The 8,159-nt window shown below is 38.6% G+C and overlaps 1 protein-coding gene across 1 annotated transcript in view; it reads left to right on the top strand.

Moving 5' to 3' along the window:
• CSMD1 (CUB and Sushi multiple domains 1) overlaps window positions 1-8,159 on the top strand; it is a 1,745,606-nt gene that overhangs the window by 464,034 nt on the left and 1,273,413 nt on the right. The gene's annotated exons all lie outside the window — the stretch shown is intronic.

Below are 8,159 nucleotides of genomic sequence, written 5' to 3'. Positions count from 1 at the left end.
GTATTTAAATAGCATGAATGTATTTCAATGTGGGAGGGGGGAATAAAAAGACTGAGTGTGGTGTTTTTATGAATATCTTGAAAGAACTTATAGCCATATAAGGACCATGTTTTGCTCATTATATTTTTATAATGCCTTATCATGCTGCAGCATACATGTTTACATATTTACATTTACACTATTTGGATGCCTTGTTTTAGACGAAAAGGATGTCCACCCTTCTGCAGTTGGAGGAGTGTAATAGACAGGATTGACTCCTTTGACAATGTTGCCACTAGAAATCATAGTGGGTGAGTGAGGTGAGGGAGTAGTGATGTCACTTGGGTTAATGCCCTGCTACAGTTACTTGATAGGCTGCATTTAAGGGAGCATGCTAGTCTTTGAGACATGGGATAGGGCCACACTTTTCTGCTGGTTCCAGCATGTTTCCACCTCTCTTTTCTGAAAACAATGACTCTAGTCAGATCCCACCTCTTTTTATTTTAAATCTGGTGGGATCAGCTCGAGTGTTTTTTTTTAAAAAAAATTCACTTCAAAGAGATTTCACAATTGATCAGCAGATCAACCCATCCCCCCCCAGGTGTGGCTAATGGAAACAGTTTGCTGAAGGAGACAAGTGTGCTCACAGCTTTGCAAGCAGTGTGTATGTAGGTGGCTAACTACCTACCCAGCTTTTGGCTGCTATAGTGTTGGAAGATGTTACTTTACCACACATCTGGGGATTAGAAACCACTTTTCTTCCCCTTGTCAATAGCAGTGAATGGAAGAGGTATGTCATCGTTTAAGTTCTTGCATTTTCCCTGGGTAGAAAGATATTGTGAGCTCTTTCCTAACAGTTAGGAGGTGAATAGCTACATGTTATGGAGATGCTGCTGACTCACATCTCTTTTGTAATATTTAGTGAAACAACACACATTATGTGACACCATGAATAGTCACCTCCTGCACATGAATAAATCTGGTAAATGCATTCCAATGTTAATAACATTGACATCACACATCTTATTTAACTAAATGTTACAGGGTAGATGCACAAATAGAGTTGGCTCAGCAGAAGTCACACACTTTCCATAACATACAGATAGGCCCTAAACCATAGCTGGTGGGAACTTTTCCATCAATCAAATCATTTAAGACTTTTGCAGTGGACAGCCTTTAAGAGCTTGAAGGGTGATTTTTAGGGTATGTGACAGAGGACATGGATACTGATTTGCTTGCCTGATAGCAAAAGACTGAGCTCCAATATTGTTTGGCAAGAGAACAAGAGTCATCCTCTTTGTGAATAGAGTCTCTGAGAGAGAAGCATAAAATTTAAATGTTAGAAATAAAAAAAAGATATCTATCTCTTTGGCCTGAGATAGTCTCCATTAGTTTTCTGACAAGTGGAAGAAAGTTATAATCTGTATCCTCCATTCAGACTGGTTCTACTAATATGTATTGTTTAGACATTGAGCAATTTCATTTGGTTAGGGAAGATCTCAAAGCTGTTTCACGAATGAAGCGGGTAAAATCTTTTTTTTAAAAAAAGTTTCCTTTGTCTCACTCCGCAGCAAGACTCATGTCATAATATGAACTTTACTGTGAATGTTTGGTTCTCATAAAAGCAATATAACAAAACCTTAAGAATGTTTTTATAACATCCAGGCTTCAAGAGTGTTAGCGTTAACCGAACAGTGCCTTGGAGAGCACCAACAGTTAAGAGACTCTGGATCCTATTTTTAGTAAAATACAATAGTGCTAAGAATAGATATTCATAACAGAGAGTATTTTAAAATTCGTTGTAGAAGATTTCCTTCAGCAGTATTCACTTTCCTATAGGAACAGTAAGATTTTTAGTGTCTGTTTCTGTACATTTCAGAAGAGGGGGTAAATATTCCTGGGCATGTTAAAACTTTCTCGGGTGATTGCATTTAAGGACATACAAGGGGGAAAGTCTCTGAATTTGTAAGCAATGAGATGCCCGTTGGGCAGGGAACAGTCATATAATCAGCCTGATAGCATGGCTGTAGTGTTCACATACACATTACAGCTCTGTGATACAACATTGAATTTGTGTAAGGATGGGGGATGCTCAGAAGGGCTGAAACTGGATGAGCAATTATGCATTGTTAAGCTCATGTGGTTGCTGAGCTAGCATGAGCAAGGCAGGGAAAGCTGAGGCAAAGCTTTCCTTTGTAGAAGCCATATTCATCCTATATTATTATTGTTCAACAATTTTATCTACAGTAATGCTTTTTGCCAATTTATATGAAACCCACATTCTGGTATCAATAACACAGAGATGTCATCCACCCACAAACTATTCAGTAAGGAATGTCAATGTAACCTTTAGTGTATCATCTCAGTTTAAAACTGATTTTTAACCCCCTTTTTTGCTTTCATTACCCTAGGAAAGCATATCCACCTTTAAGACTGCAATCCAGATCCAGGATGGGGGAATCCTCTGCCTCATCCTGCTAGCCTCTGCTGGCCTCCATTTGTGGAGTGACACCAATGTTGCTCTACCAGCATGCAGCTCCCCATTCTGTCCATCAAAGGGATCCCTACCAGATGCAGCCTGTGGAAAGCCCAAACCTAGCTGTTCTGGGAGTGGGGAGAGGGAAGAGCTCAGCCAGCCTAGGATCTCTTGGATCCCTAGGTGGCCTCAGTGCCATCACATGATGGCATTGGGCTTGATCCGAGCCTGATTGCTTGGCCAGCTTTAGGATGGCTCACAGATTTGCCTGTTCCTGCCTCTCAGCTTTCATCTCAGCTAGCTTGTACAGTAGATCTGCAGATGCAGCAGTGACTCCATCACTCTGTTAAGCTCCACTAAGCAGAGTCCAGGGTTTGGATTGCATACTTACTTTTCTTGGAAAGGTCCATATTTTTTTCAAAGTGCTGGACACTAGAAGCTGCAGAACTCTTCCAGAGGTTGTATGATCATTTGGTACTTTTTATTATATTACCTCTAGTTATGATATCCTTTGTATTATCCCACTTACACCTTATATCAAAGGTTCCCAAACTGTGGTCCATGGACTGCCAGTGGTCCACAAGCTTCATTCTGGTGGTCTATGGCATGTCCACATGAAATATTAATATTGATTAGTAAAGGTAAAGGTAAAGGTGTCCTCGCACTTATAGTGCGAGTCATTTCTGACTCTTAGGGTGATGTCTTGCAACGTTTACTAGGCAGACCATTTATATGGGGTGGGATTGCCAGTTCCTTCCCCGGCCTTTCTTTACCCCCCAGCATATGCCGGGTACTCATTTTACGAACCACAGATGGATGGAAGGCTGAGTGGACCTCGACCCCTTTTACCGGAGATTCGACTTCCTCCTTCCGTTGGAATCGAACTCCGGCCATGAGCAGAGCTTTGGCTGCATTACCACCGCTTACCACTCTGCACCACAGAGGATTATTAATTATTGATTATTAATTACATTTTATTGCCTCTTTTATTTCTTAAATTATATTTTATTGCATTATGATCTAAATTCTACTGTAATACAATAAAATACAATACAAGAAATAAAAGAAGCAATAATAATACAATAAAAATCATACAACAGCTACCACAGAACTTGACAATTGCCATGACAGGCAAAAATTTTTTTAAAAAATCAGCAATTTTCACGTGATCCATGGGGGGAAAGGGTTGGGGAACAATTGCCTTATATATTGAAGGTAGTAACTGCTTTTGTTATACTGTTAATCTCCACTGCCACCATTTAATTCTGAATATTCCCTCATTCACCTATTAGATCACAGTAGCTTAAACTCAACTATATTATTACTTCTTAACATTTATTCATAATATCATATAATTTCAGGTTGGATGTTAACAATACTTCTATATTTGTTTTAAGATGTTACAGTTACTTTAAAAAGGTATCTGTTTTCATCTCTCTTCGCTATTCCAAGCCAATAGCCACTATCCTCTCCTCAGTTAACTCACAGACTTTACAAAGGACTTGCCTCAAAATCTTCCCTCTGGTCAGGAACTTGCCGCTTCTTGTGTACAACTGCCAACAGCTGACAATCTAAGTTCAGCTGTTTTGTAGGACCGCTGCTGGAATCTTCTTCTCCCTGTAGGTCTTCTTGACTCCTGCCTTCTGTTCTTTCAGTTCTGGTGTCCTGACCTCTTCCTTGGACAGCCACTGCCACTAGTACTGCTTTGGCTTCAGCTTCTTCCTCTGGTGGTTGTGGCAGCTTCCTGTTCTTCTTCACTGCCACCATTCCAGACTGATTACTATCCTTTTCAGACTCTGCCCTTCCTGCCTTTTTATTCTCTTCAATCAGAATTCTTTAACCAATCAAAAGGGCCTTTCTGACAATCCAATATTCCATTTTTTTTAAACTAAGGACCAATGAGTTCAAATAGAGTATCCTCAAAAGGAGCTATCACAGCTTGACCTTTTTAAAAAATAATAATAATCCATCTCTTCCTTATCAAAACAATAGTCTCTAATGTGAATTGACATAACACAGAGCCTCACAGGGCATAGTCACTGCTTCAGTAACTGTATCAATCTAGATATTTCTTGGCAGACTGCCAATAGAAGACTACATACTGTATACACATTGTATCTCTCAGGCTTGGAAGAAAACAGCCACTCTTTCCCCCTTATTCACCCTGTTCCCAAATCAAACCCCCTTTTTAAAAAAAGAACAGCATCTTACATATAAATTTATGCAGAAAAACTTCATAATGTTACTGTTTCTCCACAGGCCGTTCTTAAAGGCTCCAGAGAGTGTTACTGAGGTAGTCCATGGGGCATAGCTTACAAACATTGCCAAGTACAACCTCTGAGCTTATCTTACTCAGGCCAGCTTCCTCACTAAGCTAAATCATAGGCACTAAGAGTTTCCTGGACTGTAGACTGTGTTTTGAGGTTTTTATTGGTTGTATTTGTTTTAGCTGGTTTTAATGTAAGTTGCTTTGGGTCACTTCTGTGTTAAAAAGTGACTAACAAAGATAGATAGACAGACAGACAGACAGATACATACATACATACAGCTGGGGTGAGGCTAAGTCAGGGTTGTTACCTCCTGAACTGACTAGCACATATGGGCTTATATATAGGAGGACAGGCTGATGAAAGTGCTTCCCTAATCTTAGTCAGACAAGCTCAAGGATTGCATAGGTTCTTTGCTCCAAAGTCTTAGGTGTTCTTTGAAGTGCAGTCGTTGGGACTGCACAGTTACCTGGAGCCTTTTAAAAAAAAAACCCAATTTATAGGGGCTTTTGCAGAGCTCTTTCTGAACTGTTATTAGCATCCAGAATTTCTATGAAAAGCAGGGAAACTTGAAATACATTTTCATGCAATTGGCTTAACTGTTTGACAAAGTGTTCACCCTCATTTATTGTGCAATCGTTGACATGAGAATAGGGTTTTTTTAAATATATATATATGTATAGTTAGCTCTACGTTTAGACTGTGAGGTTGTGGGCAGGCATTTGCCCTTTTTATATAGTGCCTTTTAATTTAGTCACTCCATAAATAAGATGATAATGATGAAGTCAAGGTAGGATCCCCATCTGGTGTTTTCACCTTTTTTAAAATGCAAGTTTAAGGATGAAGTAACTAATTCTATGTAGTGAGTCATGTTTTGCCTAAAATAAACTTCTGCAGCTTTTACTCAGAAGTACATTTTCAGTATTTTAATAAGACAAGTGAAATTTGTCAGCAGAATTCTGCATATCCTTACTTCTGAGCAAGGAATCAGGGATAATCTTTCTTCTAAATCAAATGGAATCTTATTAATGTAGTTCATGTTTTCATTTTAGAAGGCAGAAGCCATAATAATTTAACTACTTTACTGTATAGTTTCTAAGGGCACAATCCAACTGCTATTTACACCAGGCTGAGGGGAGTTGGATATGGCGGCTCAGCTGGGGGTCTGCTGGAGAAGCCCAGCCTGGTGTAAGAGAAGCCAGCAGAAGGTCTGGAAAGGGGGCACTCTGGGGATGTGTCGGGAAGGGCCAAGGAGGGAGACTTAGGCCACATCCAACTCATGTTCGGAGCACTCTTGCAGGTACTGATCGAGGCAAAAGTTGCACTGGGAAAAAGGTCAGTCTAAGAAAATAATTGCAATAGAATTTAATTGAGAGGGCTTACTCCCCAGCAGGGGTGTTTAGGAGAGGAGGCTTTTACTTTCTGGTCCCTGTGCACAGCTTCTAGCTGAGCCAGCATTCAGCCAACCTAGGGGCTTCTGAATGGCAATTGGATGCTGTAGACCTTTCTGCCAGCTCCACTTATGCCATCTTTCTCTGAGTTGGATTGCTCTCTAAATGCATGTTCTGTCAAAGTACACATTTCTAAATATATTTTCTCTCAAAATACACATTTTAAAGCCTATTCTAAAATGAATAGATTTTGAGCTGAGAACTGTGTTCAAACACATGGGAAATGCAAAACTGGTGAATAGCTGAGTTCCAATCTATACGTTATTTCTGGGAGTTGGAGAATCACATCATTTGTATCAAAATTTGGAAAGATCGAATAACTCAAGCATCCCTAAGCTATTCATTTTAAAACATATATTACTGTGTTCACAACTGTAGCATCCAGACCAGTGAAGTCTCACCTAAACTGTATATTTGAAGATAGAGTATGCACAGGGCCCACTAATGTAAAAACTAATAAACTTGAAAGATTATAAAATGTTGACAATGTTAGACAATCTTTCTTTACAAAATATATTACTTTTGCCCAATGAGAGTTAAATTGTCAAAAAAATGTTTCCCAGCAGGAGCCAGGAAAGCTCTTTCATTATTTCCAGAGATATAGTGACACTGTCTATTTGGATTTGAGCAGGGATGCCATACAATGAATATTGTATACTAGTCTCAGTCTAATGTTAAGATAATGTTTTGCAGATGTATAAATTGCTTGATATGAATTATCCAGCTCTCTCTATGTATGATCATTGAGATGTTTAAAAATATCCTGTGTTATAAATAGCTTTGGATCAATAGTTATAGATGAGATACGCTTGTGAAAACCATATTGATTGTGTCTCATACATAACTCATAAAGCATTTGTAAAGACAGCACACTGACTAATGCCAGATGCATATTAATATTGTATATCAACTTGCCTTTAACTATTGCCTTGACACAGACATTTAAAATATGTTAAGTAATTGCCACTAAGAAAGAAAAACAACCAAAACTGTAATTGCAAAATGAGGAATGCATTCTAAAATGATTGCAAATGCACCACCTGTGTGCAATTTGCATCTGTACACAGCATATTCTTCTCTTCTTATTTTCTACTATAATCGTTGCATGTACTCTGTGGTTTGCCCTGCAAAGTCCAAGGTTATGCAAAAATCAGGAAGTGGTTTCCTTCCTTGTGACAAGTTCTAAGATTAGACCTCAGCAGAATATATTGTTCCCATTCTCATACTAACTCTAAAGAGCTCTTAGTTCAGTAGGTCACTGCAGAATCATTTCAGTCATCATCCTTCAAAGTAGGTGACAATTGATCTGTTTAATATAGATGAAGAAAAATGGTAGAGTTTGTATACAGAATGATTATTTGTGTTGCTATTTTGATTCTTCTGACGATGATATTCTGAATCCAATTTCCTAAAGAATACTATTAAACTGAGATCTTTCAGTCACTTGTGTTTAAATATTACTTTGGGGGTAGAAATCACAGCTACTTTGTAACAGCTGGAAATTATTCTACTAAATCCTGTGGGGCTAGAGTTCAAGTTGTTATAATGTGTCAACCATGTAGCCCCAACTATTGAGCCAAGTACATCTAGAAATAATTATTTTTGAGTTTTTAATTTGCTTGGTGACATATTTTACTGCATATGTGGAACACTGTGATGGCTAAAATGTCATCAGTGTGTGGATGACACAGAGCTCTACAACACCCCCTTCCTCTCTATCAACATACACTGGACATTGCCAATTTCATGTAGCAAACTACTTTATTGTTATAACTGTTTATCAAATTACCATTTTCTTTGGGAGAGGGTATCTTTTGATTTTTTTTCTTTGTAAAGCAAGAGTGACACTGATTTTGCTTGTGAAGGAATTAGACTTGGTTCAGTTGGACTGTTTATATGAACTGTTGTGTATGTATCGGATGCATATATTTCTGTTCATTTGGGAATTATATCCGGCCTGGTCTGGATACTCAAATGACCTGGTGT

This window comes from Rhineura floridana, chromosome 4, assembly GCF_030035675.1.
Source record: "Rhineura floridana isolate rRhiFlo1 chromosome 4, rRhiFlo1.hap2, whole genome shotgun sequence".
Taxonomy (NCBI): domain Eukaryota; kingdom Metazoa; phylum Chordata; class Lepidosauria; order Squamata; family Rhineuridae; genus Rhineura; species Rhineura floridana.
Note: the sequence above shows the minus strand (reverse complement) of the source record. Positions and strands in the feature narration are given on the sequence as shown.